The sequence below is a fragment of the Camarhynchus parvulus genome, chromosome 5, assembly GCF_901933205.1.
Source record: "Camarhynchus parvulus chromosome 5, STF_HiC, whole genome shotgun sequence".
Taxonomy (NCBI): Eukaryota; Metazoa; Chordata; class Aves; order Passeriformes; family Thraupidae; genus Camarhynchus; species Camarhynchus parvulus.
The window spans coordinates 21641428-21655602 of NC_044575.1; the positions used below are offsets into that span (position 1 = coordinate 21641428).

Genomic DNA, 14175 nt, shown 5'->3' on the forward strand with positions numbered 1-14175 from the left:
TCCTTGGGTGAATTTCTTGCATATAGGATAGAATTTCTTAGTCAAAACAGACAGGAGCCAAGTGGTTTGGGGTTTTCACCTATGCTGTCACAAATCCAAAACAGGGTCCTGAAAGCAGTTTTCCTACATGCCAGAAATACCAATCCTAACCACAGAACTGCTGTTCTAGAGCATATGTGTTTATGTATGAAGGATTCCAAGGTCTATTCCAAGTTTTCGTCCCTATGTGAAAAAAAAAAATAAAAAATTTCAAGTTTCAAAAAATGTGGTTCCCTCCAAAAACTGAGTTCCTATCCAGATGTCCTTGTGTCTTCTTCAGTGGTCTTACTGTCTTTCCTCACTGGTTCTGCAGGTTTTGTCTCTCCTGGATGTGCTCTTATGGAGTGGAGCAAAGAATCCCTGGAGACCCTGGCAAAGCAATCAGCTTGTCAGTGACAGGGGGGGGAAGACTGACCCTGAAGCACTGCTGGTGTATTTTGTCAGGGTCAAGGCTGTACAAGGATATATAACTCCTAAACCACTGCTGCCTCTGAGGAATATTATTAGAGAATCAACTTGAGCAGCCAAGGAAAATAGAGCTGAACACTGCTGCTATGTTTGGGCCATTGTTATTGGGCAGGGTAGGAAAAATAATGCTTGGGGCAAGAGAGGAGCTTTTTGGAACAGCATGAAACACTCTTGTGCTGATCTGATTGCAGTGAGCCCAGCAAAGGCAAGGCTAGCACATGGTTTCAGTAATAGGCCTCTTTCTTCCAATTTCTTCTTGCCTTGTGTTTTATAGAGAGGAGGAGAAAATAGTCCTGTCTTGATCCTTTCTTAATTCTCCTAGGAGAGTAAGGAGATAACAGGAAGAAAGTCAAGAGGAGATCTCAGCTGAGCTGGGTGTGTGCTTAGCAAGGGTGTTTGTTCTCTGTGGTTGTGCTCTGTTCCACCAACGACCTGAGCCTGGTTATTCCAGGGCAGCTCAGCTCCCCAAACCATGATGTGCTCTGTGCTGCTTGGCTGCCAAGGGGACCTTTCAGGGGACCCCTCTTTTATAAAAGGCGGGATTGCAAAGCTGAGGTGCACACTCCAGTTCTGATTATATGGGAATGCTACTCTGCCTTTACTTTGTATTTTGTTCTTGCCATTTTTAGAAAAGGGAGGGGAAAAGGCTGAAGGTTGAAGCTTCATCGTTGCGTAGAGAAAGACAAAACACTCCTCTTAAAGGCAAAAAATTCCAAGCCCTTGCTGTGTACTTGAGGTTTAAATAATGGAAGTTTCCTGTTTCAGGGAAGTCAAATTCATCCTCAGATGGCCTCCACTAACCTGTTTTAAGAGGACTTGTGTTCACCTTGTGGTGGATGAGGAGTCTGAGCTTGCCCTTTTGGTTTCACCCCTTCTTTTCATTCAAGTTAAATGAGGAGGCATAAGGTGTGTTTACAGCAGCACACAGGAGCAGCAGTGGAAGGCCTGACCTGGTAGAAATCAGAACCAGGATTACCATACAGCTTTTTTTGGATGCAGCATAGCATTTGGATCCACAACATCCTGCTCTGGAAATCATATAATGTCAAAGCAGTCCTGGATGTGAGATGAGCTCCACTGTCTGTCTGCAGAGATGCAGACCCCAGATACAGAGTGTTTGAAAGAATAAATTAAAACACCATAAGCCTTGCTTTTATGGTTGGGTTTTGGTTGTTTGGTTTTTTTGGGTTTTATTTTTTTTTGGTCACAATACTTATCTTAAAATATAAGATAACAATAATATCTTAATAAGTTTTCGCAAAAAATTGACCTAAGAATATATTTCTCTTAAATTAATCAAGTCTAAGACCTCTAGGGCTGAAATGACAGCAGATTTTTGGTCTTGCTTTTGGTTACAGTCATCAAAGGAACCTTTAAAGGAACCTCTAGGAGGCTGATTGCTAAGACTCCACAGATCCCCAGGAAGACAAAGGTAAGCTGATACCTTTCTTCAGAGCCTTCACCTGTGAACCTGTTCTCTCAATGACAGCTGTAATATGAGGCCTTTTTAAGGACTGCACCTTTTGCCCTATAAAGTCACTTTGCATCTTCTAATCACAGAATGACCTGACTACTTTGCATCCATTTCACGCCTAAATTCTGCCCATTTTTTAAGTAGGCCTAAAATATTGGGAAAAGCAAGCTATTGATGTAAGACTTCACTCTTTTCCTCTGAATCAGGGATGATGAATTGAAAAAAAATAGGTTAGTCTGAAAATAGTTCCAGCAAGCTGAGATCTTAGATGTATGATTGAGCCACACTCTACATTTGTCCTGTTGAAATACAGTCAGGCTGCACTAGGATAGTGTTGTAAGGGGTTTGCCATAACACAGAGCAGGGCTGCATGCTCCAGCCATTCCCTGAGACTGGCTTGCAAAATACTTTTTGCGGCTGGAGCTGTATTCTTGTGGACTTCAATGTCATCGTCTAGGACTTTCATTGAAAGCTGAAAGAGCCCAAGAGAAGCCATGTAGGGGATCTGTTTCCCTTAACATCCTACAGGACTACATCTGTAGACTGTGCTTTAACAAGAAGCTACAATCTTCACCTGTAATCCTTGATTCTCTGTGGAGTGCAACAGTGTGGAGTCGGACCAAACACTGATTTTTTTTAATGGAATATGATTAAATGTAAGACTGCTTGAATCTGGCTGTCTTGTAGGTTCATAGGTAACTCTTCATAGACAAGATCTGTTTCTTCCTTTCCCCTTTCTGCTCTGCTATACCTGAGCTTTATTCCTCGAGATGAATTCTGCCTAAAGTGAAGCAGAGATTTGTCCAGATACACTATTGTCTAGCAAGGAGGTGGTGAAACAGATGCAGTTGTTGGAACTGATGATAAGGTAATTTTCTCACCCTTCCAAAAACTGCAAATGCGTTTGAAAGGGGATTTGCAGTGCTGGTAGCATTTGGTGTTGTGTGTGCACCCTGAGATAGAGATCGGAGATTGGCTGCTGGATAATGAAGCAGAGCACTCTGCCTGCAGGAACAGATTGGGCAGGCATCTGAACTATCCTGGACTGGCCCACCAGAATGAGTCAGTTGCTCAGAATTTTTCTGGCAGATGCAGCCTCTCTGTTTCATGTCACAGCAATTATCTACCACTTGTTTATTGAGTGTCTGTGTGGTCCACATTATCTGAACCTCTCACAGTTGCAAATGGCTTGTATCCTTGTAGCACCTTTTTGAGGCAGAGAATTCCCATTTTACTGATGTAAGTGAAATCTAAATAACTTGCTGAGGGTATTATGGGAAACCTGTAACACACTAGAAAATAACAGAATAACACCTATCCAAATTTTTCTCCTAGGAAAAATAGCTCATGTTTAAAAAATTGGGAGGGAGTATTTCCTGTGTCATAAGAAGAGTTTTCTCAGCTAGGTTTATCCCTAACAAATGACTTGCTCTGCTGTGCTCTTGGAGCTAAATGTCCTAAGTAACTCAGTGATATGTTTGAAAGGCCTTTCTTCTTTTTGCCGTGTTAATTGTGCTTTTACTAGATTTGAATAGGACAATTTTTTCTCTGTAAACGAAGCTCAATTTGTGAGGTGTTTGGAATTTTTTTGCAGGAGGCAAGGCTTGGTTGATTGGTTTTTTCTCATAGAAAATAAAGATCTTCTGAAGTTTTAAGGAAAGAATAGAGTTAGGGGTGGGGAAATTTTTTCCTCAGCCAAAATAGTCAATATTTCATGGTTTGGGATATGCACTAGAGTGTGGGAGACTAAAGGTGGTGGCCCTGAGATCTCAACCTTCTTTTCCTAATAGTACTGCAGTGCATTCACTGCTACTCTTTCTTTCTTTGGAATGTCGACTTCATGCCTGTTAAATTTCCTTAGAAGTGTGCAGAGCTTCATAACAAGCATTTTCCTTTGAACAGACTGGTTTTTCAGACTGATTTCCCCCCAAAAAAGTGTTTGGGAAGAGCATATTATCAGGCCTAATAGCCCTTAACAAGTTAGTGACTCCTTGAGTCCTATACTTTAGTGGTATCTGAGGAGTGACGTGGTCCTGCAGCATCTGCCTGTTTTCACTGCAACAAACCTAATCAAAGCCACAGAGTGAGATGGCCTCTTTCCCTGCCCCGAGGCACTCCCGGGTGCTTCCTTGAGAAAGCAATTTGCTTTGGAGTTATTAAAACAGCACATGCTGTAAAAAAAAATAACATCCCAGGCACAGGTGGGGAGCTGCTGAGTATTAATGCCAGTTGTGCAGTTCAAAATCACAGCTTTGTTCTCGAGATTTTTTAACACTATTAAAAAATTCAGCCTTGATCTTGATGAGAGCTCGAGTCCCTGAGCTTGAGTGGAATCAGGGTCAAGGTTTTTAATTTGTTCATTCCTCAGAGATGCCGAGCACCTTCTGTGGCAGCTGAAATTAGTGGGAGCTGTGTGTGCTCAGCATTTTGGAAGGAAAACAGCGTGTGCATGTTTTGTGAGCTGTGATGTACAGAAGCCAGGATCTCTAGGGGTTTGCAGTATCTAATAAGATGCCCCCTACAGCTGTTTCTTAATGAAGCCCCAGACACCTTACATGGCTTCTGCTGAACTTCAGGACTCTGCTTTTCTTGAGCATATATGAGACTTCTAGCCTGGCAACTCCTTGGAGCTTTCTATTAAGGTATTAAGGGGAGGAAAACCAGTTGGTTGCCTCAAGCTGAAGAGGAAATGCTAGACTTGAAGGATTATCTCAGTGCAATGAATTTTAAAGACTTTTTGCTATACATGTGTGGAAAGCTATCAAAATGCTAATGGTTCTGCTGTCTTTTTTAACCCTTTCAATATATGGAGCTGATGGAGAGGAAGTGAGAATGATGATATTCGACTGTAAAAGGACGGTTCAGTCAGAAATTAAGTTTTAAGTAGCTTTTCATCTGTTAGCCATTTCTCCCAGCAATAAGGAGGACTGATGCATCCATCATCTGGATAGACCAATTCTGTATGAACAGTTGAGCCCATCCACAGGGTGTGGTGTAGGCCAGGTACTCCCTGCAACCAGCACCCTACCGGAAAGGCTGAAGAGCTCACATTGGTGCCCCTCCTGCCCCCTCGCCAGACATGTGGGACATGCCTGCAGTGCCAAGGACACCTCTGTTGTGGGGGAGGTCTGTGCCTACCACAGCAACTCATCCAGTCATGCACATTCCTGAGGGCCCTGGGACAGGATGGATTTATGTCCTCCCTGCACAGATGGAGCACGAGTGTCCCACAGTGGCACAGGATACTGTGTTTCACCAAGGAGACTCTGATTCTCCTGGGTGCCTTGCCTCACCATCCTAAGCCAGGGAGGACTCGGGCTCCAGGTGGACATACAGGATGGGAATGTTTTCTCCATGGCTGCCCTGAGCTGGGCAGCAAGGCTGTCTAAGGTACTGAGCAGGTGCTGTGTTTGCAGTGGCTCTGCAGTGCTGGGGCTGCTCTGCTGCTGCTGCTGCCCTGAGTGACTGGGCTGGTTAGGTCTGTGCAGGAGCTGCTGTTCCATTTATTTAGGTTTTTGGCTGAAGTTTTTGACCTGTTAGGAATACCTCATTCAACTCTACAGAGATTCTGTTAAAGTTCTGCTTTGGAACCAAGTAAATACTTGGCTAGCCAATGATATAAATGGCTGAAACTGTGCATTATTAGACTCATGAGACTCAGTCATTCCTTTAGCCGTCTCACAAATATTTTAGAGCAATGGATCTGTCTGTGCTTATCTTTTTAATCAGGACTAGTCAGGCAATTTTAGCCCTCAGGAGAGCCCAAATCACAGAGCTGCAGGGCTATCTAGGCCATTAAGCTTATGGCTTTCAGGTTTCTGTGAACCTGTAATGTTATTTGTTTATTATTTTTAAGGGATATTTACTGTTAAATAAGAGGTGCCAGCTTATTTCAAATCTTCAAAGCATCAATCTTTTCCATTTTGCAGCTGAAGTGTTTGCTCCTGGGGGCAGGAGCACGGGCAGGCAGTATGGAAAGGATTGGTGCAGGGATTTGTTTGGGCTTGGGACAAGGAAGACACTTGATGGAGCAAGGTAAAGAGAGAAGATAGCCCTGAGACACTGTGGAATGGGCTTTTCCTTTCTCATTTGCCATGAGTTTGTTGAGGTGTCATATAGGTTGGGGCATCCTAAAATAGATTGGATAGGACATTTGGGAAGCCAGCTTTAGGGAAAGCTGTTTTAACGTGGATTGTTCTAAATAATATGAAGATATGGCTGGTGCATGGTGCACTAAGCATCATGTTGATCATGGTTTCCTGTTTGGCTTTCAGCAAATTTATTACTTTAGTCAGTGTGTGTGTGAGAAGAAATAGATATTCAGCCCATCCCCTTGTATTTTTCCCCATCATAGACAGTTACAATTCACTTGCCAATCTCATGTATATTAAAAGGCTGTTTTCAGTGGACTCTTTTTTCTTTAATTCTTACATTTCTCAGTGGGTGGCTTTAGAAATTGCAAACAATAGATTTTTTTATGAGAAATGATTCCCCCTGAAATTTTTGTGATCATTGGGAAAAAAAATCTCTACCTTTTCCTAATTCTTATTTCTCACAAAAAGTGCTTTTTGCTTAATCTTGAAAATTTAAGGTTGCATGAATAAACAGGTGTCTCTTAATGTGTCCATAGTTGGTTTGCAGACATGAATTTTAAACCGTGCAACTTTGCATTTTCCATTTGGGTTTTCATGTGTGTGAAGAGAAGGGAGCTTGAGCTGTATTCTTCCACCACAATCCCTACTTGCATGCTACAAGATGAAGGTGTTGGCGGTGGGAAAAGCAGGATTTACAGTGGAGTGCAAGTATATGGCATGTCAATGTCACTTCTGTGATTAAGTGTGCAGGTAATCCCTGCAGATTAAATGCTAAGTACCAATGCAAAACAAAATCCTCTACTATGTCTGAAGGAATGTGCCATGCAGAGTCAGGCTTTTGGATGAGGCTGTGAAGCAGGTTGCTGGACCAGCCGAAGGGGCAGTGGGATATGCAGGCATGGTCTGTGAAGGGTATTTATTGGAAGGGAACAGGTCACCCCCTTTGATAGATGGCTTCTGCCTTTTTTTTTCTTTTACATGCCTGCCTAGTTCTGAAACCATAATTCTCCTTTGTTTTGACTGCATGAGCAAAGAAGGGATGGGGAAGGGCTGGTTAACAGCAACCACAGTCTTGATCTTGCAAGTTGCCATCTTTCAGAAGTTGGCTGTGGATTCTCTGCATGTACTAGTCTATGTTTCTGAGGTGAGAAGAGTTGTAGGAGATGCAACCATGACAGTAAACAGGCAAAGTTCCCTATTTGCTCATACTGGACATATCTGTGCTCTCCTCTCAGAGAAACTGACATGGTTTAAAGCACTGGAGTTGTGCTTTGAAAGATTTCAATCTTCAGTGTAGCAATAATTATTTCCACCAAGAGTCTTTGTGTTTCCAGATTCCCAAGACTGAAGACACCTTACCCCAGGACATGTAGCAGCATGATGGGTAGAACACCTTCTGGGAAAGAGAAAGTTCTCATTTCAAATATTGGCTTGTACTTTAGGCAAAAAGTCTGTACAAACCAGTCTGCAGTATTCCAGAAGCCAGGCACTCAGTCAAATTTCTTGTTGGATGAGCTGTGGTTGTTGTCCATGTGTGTGGTCTTAGCCCATGGCAAATGAAAGATAATGCAATTCAACTAAGCTCTATCATTGCTAAATTAAATTACCTCACATCATCTTCAGAGGATGAGCATGCACATGGAGAGTTACCAGAGCTCAGCTGATGCCCAGCCTACTGTTACTGCAGTGCACCACAACTTTATTGGGATCTCCACTGGAGAGTCCCTTTGGGCAAGCAACAAGTAATAGCCACCTGCAAGGAGAAGGAATTACAGCTGAGCCTTCACTTGGAGAATATAGTCCCTAAATCTCATCACATTTTTAGTTTGGGAAATTCAGGAGTTTTTTTTTTTTAAAGCTGATGGAAAGAGAGGTTTTCACCAATTACTGTACTTACTAAAAAAAAAAATTTTTGTTGTTGGCTCCCTTGCCTGTCCTTTTGCTTGTAACAGGCAGTGGTGCCAAATACATTTTTTGTTCTCTGGGGAATGTTTTTCCTGAAAGATTTCTTTCATCTGCAGTGAATTCCTGTGCTTTAAACACAGGAAATATTAATTTTTTTTCCAAATATCTGTGAGAACTTTGTAAATGAATTGAAATTGTCCCATTTGATAGCAGATGAAGCAGCAGTCTGTCCTCAGTTTCAGTTGCTTTGTCTCTGAGATCAGTATTCCTTGTCTAGGAATACCAAGAGGCACTGAATGATCTGACCTTGCTATGGATGATCCAGCAAGCTTGGCAGCCTGGAAATGTGTCCAGTTTGGCTGCCAAAATGGGATTTGAAAGGGAATTGCTGTAAAGTGATGTTAGAAAGGACACAGGAATAGCCACTGTGGCTCCTTGGCCTTTACACTAGTGTCCTGGTTTAGGGCAAATTTGGGAGGAAACTTCCAAAGGGGTTCCTCTAGAAAGCAGATGCAAGTGACCCCTCCCCCAGCTGGTTTGGGAAAAGATTTCCTTGGAGAAAAATGGGAAAAAACCTGTTTATTTAACGGGCAAAGCATTCAGCAGCACAAAAACAAAACAAACAAAAAAAGGACAATATTAAACAATAAAACCTCTTGCCAACCTAAAGAGATGACAAGCTCAGAAAGTGCCCTTGGTGGGCTGTAGCTCAGCTCACTCAGTCTGCTATCAGGTGTGAGCTGCTGGTGCTCTTCTGGGTGTTCTGTCCAGGGCAGGTTTAAACAGTTCCAAGAAAAAAGACAACCACAGTCCAGGGAAATTCTCTGCCTCAGCTAGCTAAAAACTAACTAAAAGCAAAGGACAGCTCTGTCCTGCTGTCTGTCCATGCTACAGACAGCACAGTCCAGGAGCAGGATGCAGGGAGCAAGTGCAGTTTCTGATAATAAGCTCCGCACTTCTTCCCCAGCTTTGCTCTCAGAACCAGTCTCAAAGGTGCAAAACTTATTTCTGGGCTAAACAGATGAATGGGGATACAAGCATCATAAAGACACCCCAGGACAGCTAGGAAGAGACAACTTTAGCAAGAGCCTCTGTAGCCAGTCTGTGAGCTCAGCCTCAGGAGACGATGGCAGGCGATGCCTTTGTTCTGGTGGGCCCCGCCTTGGTCTGACCTGACACCCTGGGGCTCGTGGTGTGAGGGTGGCAAGGTGGGCTGTGCCAGCTGCAGAACCTCTAAGAGGAGAGAGGAACAAGGGCTTGCTCAGGGGAAATGCCGAGTCTCTTGGCCCAGAAACTTATCCTGGCAGTGACCCTGATCATGGTGATGACGGGCAGTGCTTTCTGCAGGCCCAGTGGTTGTCATGCGATGGTTTGGTACTGGTGGGGTGATGCTGGCAGCACCACTGCACCTTGATTATGGAGTCAGGGTCACAGGTGCTTCTGTGTCCTTGTGACCTGCTTGTTCATCCTGTTTTCTTCCAAGCCAGGACTGAAATCTCCTGTTATTGACTGATAAAAGCTTTTCTGCTGAAAATTTCCCATTCATGCAATCTCTCAGAAATCATCCCAGTGTGACAAACTCTTTGTAGCTCCAGTCTCTCTTTTGCTGTGATTTTCTGTAAACCAGGGGTGGAATGTGTTTCTTAAACATACATGAAGTTTAGCATCTGTTGTTGGTGACACAGATCATTGCACATGGAAGAATGAACGTGCAAGTTCATGTACAGCCGGCTTTCGCTGCACAATGAAGATGTGGGTAAATGGGAATTAGGATTAATACTGGATTTAAGATTCTCATAGCTGGCTGGTAAAAGCCTAATCTCCTCAAAGGCTGCAGGCAGGCTGGCAGCATTCAGCTCAAGGCCAATGTTGTTTGCAAGACCTGAAAGAAATTGAATTTTGATTCTTAGAGCACTTTAATCGTAGCCTTTCAAGATAGGGATGGGAAGAGCATATACTATCTCAAATGCAGCCTTTTAATTTCTTTAATGTATGACAGTCACCTAGGCTTCTAGGTCTGATGGATGTTTGACAGTAATATTTTTCATTTCTTTTTGTAAAAGCTTAGGGATTCTGACTGATTTTAGAAATGTATAAATTGCATTCTGAAAGTTGATATACCAAAGTCTGTATAGGCAGAGCGAGATAAATCCAAGCAGGGCAGCAAACACTTCCCAGTTTAAAGTGTTAGGAGTGCTAAATCTCTTTCAGGTAAGCAGGCTCAGGAGACCATAGAAGTGTGGAGCTCCCGGGTGTGATGTGGTCAGCTCAGTCCAGGCTGCTTTGTCTTTTGCTGTGGTAGAGATGACTGGTGAGAAATGCATTGCTGAGTCTGTGCAGGTCCTAAAATGAATCACTACATTTGACATTAAGGCCCATGTTGAAAAATAACATGTTTTAACGTGTTCATGTTTCTCCTGTTTATTGTGGCTGCAATTTTTCTGTGTGCCTAGTCTGTTCTGAAAGTCAGACATTAAGTTATCCAAATAACTTGTTTTTCAGTTAAATCTTAACATAGATTTTATGTAGGCTTTGTCCTGCATTGTCAAACAGGACAGAGGTGTGTAAAGTTTGCCTGTATAGCTACTTCTGATTCCTTGTTCCCAGCTTTCTCTTTGATAGCAGTTTTGATTGGCTCTGCTAGTGAAAGCCTGGCGAAGTGTGTCTGCTTTCCCTTTGTTTTAAATCAACAGCCCATCCTGTGGATGGGTCCCCTTTATGGGGGGTATCAAAGATCTCTTCAGTATGATCATGGATGCCCCTGTCAGTCAAAAGGGCTTTGAGCCACTGAGGATGGAAGGAGCAGAGACACATTGACAAGATTTGAGTGGAAAGCTTGTGGAGTGCTGCTGATACAATTCAATGCTGCTAACAAGAATGACTTTTCTGCAGATGATGCCGAAACATGGTGAAGTGCCTTTAACTACACCTGGATCCAGTCTTATCAATTTGTTTTTTCTCAAGCCTACATATTCAAACTCCACCTAGATAGATTTCTTTGGATTGCTTCTCTTTCCTTCTATGCTGGTCCTCCTTGCTTAGGCTGCTTTTCCTCTCACTGTTGCCTTGTGCAGAACCTGTTATCAAATAATCCTATTACTCTTTTCAGTAATCTCTAAAACACTTACCATCAAGCAGGAGATTTTTTCTGAGGTATGAAGTTTCCTTGCATACCTTAAGTCACCTGGCTCTCAGCATGTGAAATTGAGAAGTGCACTGAAGGTTGTTCCTTCCAAGGCTCAAGGGCCCACATGATGACCTGATTAAAATTTGAAAGACAGTGACTTTATTTAATTTAATAATGCGTGTCTCTGCCCCCATTGTTCTCAGAGTTAAAGGGAGCATCTCAACCATCAGGCCAGCTGGAATTCAGGTCTCTACTGGGGCTCTCAAGTCCCTAAAAGCACAAACTGGTTGAGGTCGTGTTGATGGGAAAATTTCTGCTCTGTGTTGTAACAGCCAGGAAGGTCTTTGGTCTTTCAGTTCTACTCCCTTTACTCTTCAACAGAGATTAGTAGTAAGGAGCAGTGAATAGAGAGGGAACCTGGGCAAGCCTGGCATCCAGCAGCAAAGGTCAGTAGAGATGCCTGACCTCTACCAGCACAAGAAGGTTTATTTCAGTCGGCAAAAATCATCCAGCTTTTGCTGACTGTAAGAGACCTTATCCCTCTGCAGAAGTCAAACAACTTGGTTTAAAGCATGCAACCATTCATGGAAGTGCCTTGTGAGCATCTTAAAACTGTTGTTTTGTTCAGTGTTATAGCTGGTTGGGAGGTTTGGTCTGTGGTGTTTCTGGAGTGTGGTGGGAGTTGGCAAAAACTGCTTGGAACAGCAGTGTGTAATGAGACAGTGCCATGCTGGGTGAAGCTCAGGGATTTTTAAGCCTATAAAAATTCAGGAGAACATGCATTAATGCTATTGCTTGTTGTTGTGCCTCTAGCAAGCAGATAGGGAGCTATTGAACCTCTCTGAATAGAACTAAGGGTGAGGGGGAATATCTGATAACTTCAGTTTGCATCAGTTGTACAAATTACTTGGAGGAGAGCAAGCACAGGCATAGCACTTAAAAAAAGAAACAAACAACAACCAAACCAAACAAAAAAATCAAACCAACAGGAACAACAAAGCCCTCTTGACACATGTCAGTGTGTGTCTACCAAAAGGATACAGGTTTTCATGCTGGCTGAAATATGCAAGGGGGAAAAAAGTGCCGTGTATGTTAGGCACTATTTGAAGTCAATGAATTTTTGATTGCTGTTTTGGCCAAAGTCTTGGCATTATAAAAAAGCAGTTGTGCTGGTAGAGGTGAATGGGTGTGAATAAACTTGTGTCTTGTTCCTGGTACCTTAGAAGGCCCAGTGATAGAAATGCACCTTAGACTCCACAGCAGCAATTTCCTATTATCCACCAAGGAGTGCCCTCTGGCTCAGCACTGAGACTGGCAGAGGCCCTTTACCAGCGCTGAAGCTGCACCTCGAAGCTAAATCTGCTCGGAGCAGATCTCACTGCTGATGCTGTGCTTTTCAAAGCGTTTGCAGCCTTGCCTCTGGAAAGCCAGCCAGCATCACCAGGGCTTGTGCTGCTCCATCACTTTTTCTTTCAAATTCCCCAGCTGTGGCCAGGAATGCACAGCCCCTGCACCCTGCCAGCCCGGTGTTTTGTTGCAGATGAATGTGGTGGGACGATCTGTAAACACTGCTGTGTGTTCTGATGGTGAATGTTTGCAAGCTGTTTGTACAGCGTTACTCATTTATCCCCCCAGCCCCTCCAAGACCAGCCTCTGCTTTATCACTCGCGATAAGCTGGTGTGTGATCTGAGGCAGAGCCACCAGCCAGAACCGAAGGCAGGCAGGAGTCCCGAGTGCATAGTTTGGGGGCAGGTCGGTTTCTTTCCTGATAAGCCCGAGCCTCTTGCGGCAGTACAGTGCACACTCCTTTTAAACTGTGATCATAATCCTCTTTGCAGCCGGTGCTGCTATCCCCACAGGAAGCATTAGCAATATCACAAAGTGCGGAGACTTCATTGTTTTCCCCTAATCTGCAAAGGGAACTAAGACAAGACAGAGGAAACTTTAACCTATTCTATGCCTCAGTGGCAAATAATTAGTTTCTTACTGAGTGAGAAAACGGGGGAAGCCTCTTAGTTCAGATAAAGTAAGCACAAGGCTCGCAGGCTTATCTTGCTCTGTGGAATTCGGGAAAGGACATGTCCTTGAATTCGCCTGTCTGCCGTGCCCGGATTTTGTATTTGGGAGTAATGAGTCTATTAGAGCTGCCCTAAGTGATTGCAGAGTATGAGACACCTCTTGCCAGGAAATGCAGTAGCCATGCTTTTGTTTAAGGACCTGAACAAAAGGCTCTGGATGCTTAATAATGTGCAAATTTGGGTGGGTGGGATATGGAGAAGGTTAATAGGGCAGGCTAACAGAGGAGGAGCTGAGTTTGAGAGAGGAGGAGAAGAATGCTGAAGACATGGCAGCAGAGAGAAGCAAAACAGGAAAGGCAGCCCCTTTTTGCCATGTTAAAGTTAACTTAGTCCCCACTGAGATTTTTGGGGTAAGTGTAAGCTGTATCTGATGAAATAATATTTTCAGCCATGGCTGTGTGAGAGGTCACAGGGCAGCTCCGAGGGCAGTCGGTGTGCAAGGCTGAGTGCTGTGTACGTGCTGTCCAGACACTGACCCATCACAAGGTGTGACTGGCTGTGAGGGTGCTTTTGTGGGTGGGGATTCACTTTGGGCCCATGCTTTATCTTTGCAGAACTCATCTTAGCAAGCTGCCTGTCATGAAATTTTTCTTGTTGTGCGTGGGTCTGAGGCTGGGCTGTGCTTTTATTGAAAAGGAAAAGCTGAAGTGGGGGGAGTTGCCCTGGCCTGGCATGGCAGGCGCAGATCTGTAATGGTGAGTGGTTTGCTTGCATATGTGCTGCCTCTGTGAAAGTCCTTTAATCCAAAAGATGACAAGAGCAAAGGAACAAAAGAAAACACTCTCAAAAATAACATGAGATAAGGATCTGGAGAATTTGCTTTTTATTTTGCTCATGAGTCCCTGGAGACTTCTTCTTTTAAGGGAAGAAATGCAGCTTTCAAGGTCGAGCTTTTTTTTTTAATATGCTCCCCCAACCCCTCCCACCCCTCCCTTTTTCTTCAGACTTCAAAGGCAGTCAGCTGAGAGCTTCTTAGGAATGTTACATCT

At 43.6% G+C, this 14175-nt stretch overlaps 1 protein-coding gene across 9 annotated transcripts in view; it reads left to right on the top strand.

The window, feature by feature from the left end:
- The window catches only part of TSPAN18 (tetraspanin 18), a 129629-nt gene that overhangs the window by 19557 nt on the left and 95897 nt on the right, over nt 1-14175 (top strand). For 4 of the 9 annotated variants that reach the window (XM_030950309.1, XM_030950311.1, XM_030950308.1 and 1 more), the window contains exon 2: nt 1866-1939. The exons of the other annotated variants lie outside the window; for them this stretch is intronic. The gene's annotated coding sequence lies outside the window, so the exon portion shown is untranslated. The remainder of the gene's footprint in view (nt 1-1865; nt 1940-14175) is intronic. 9 annotated transcript variants of the gene reach the window in all.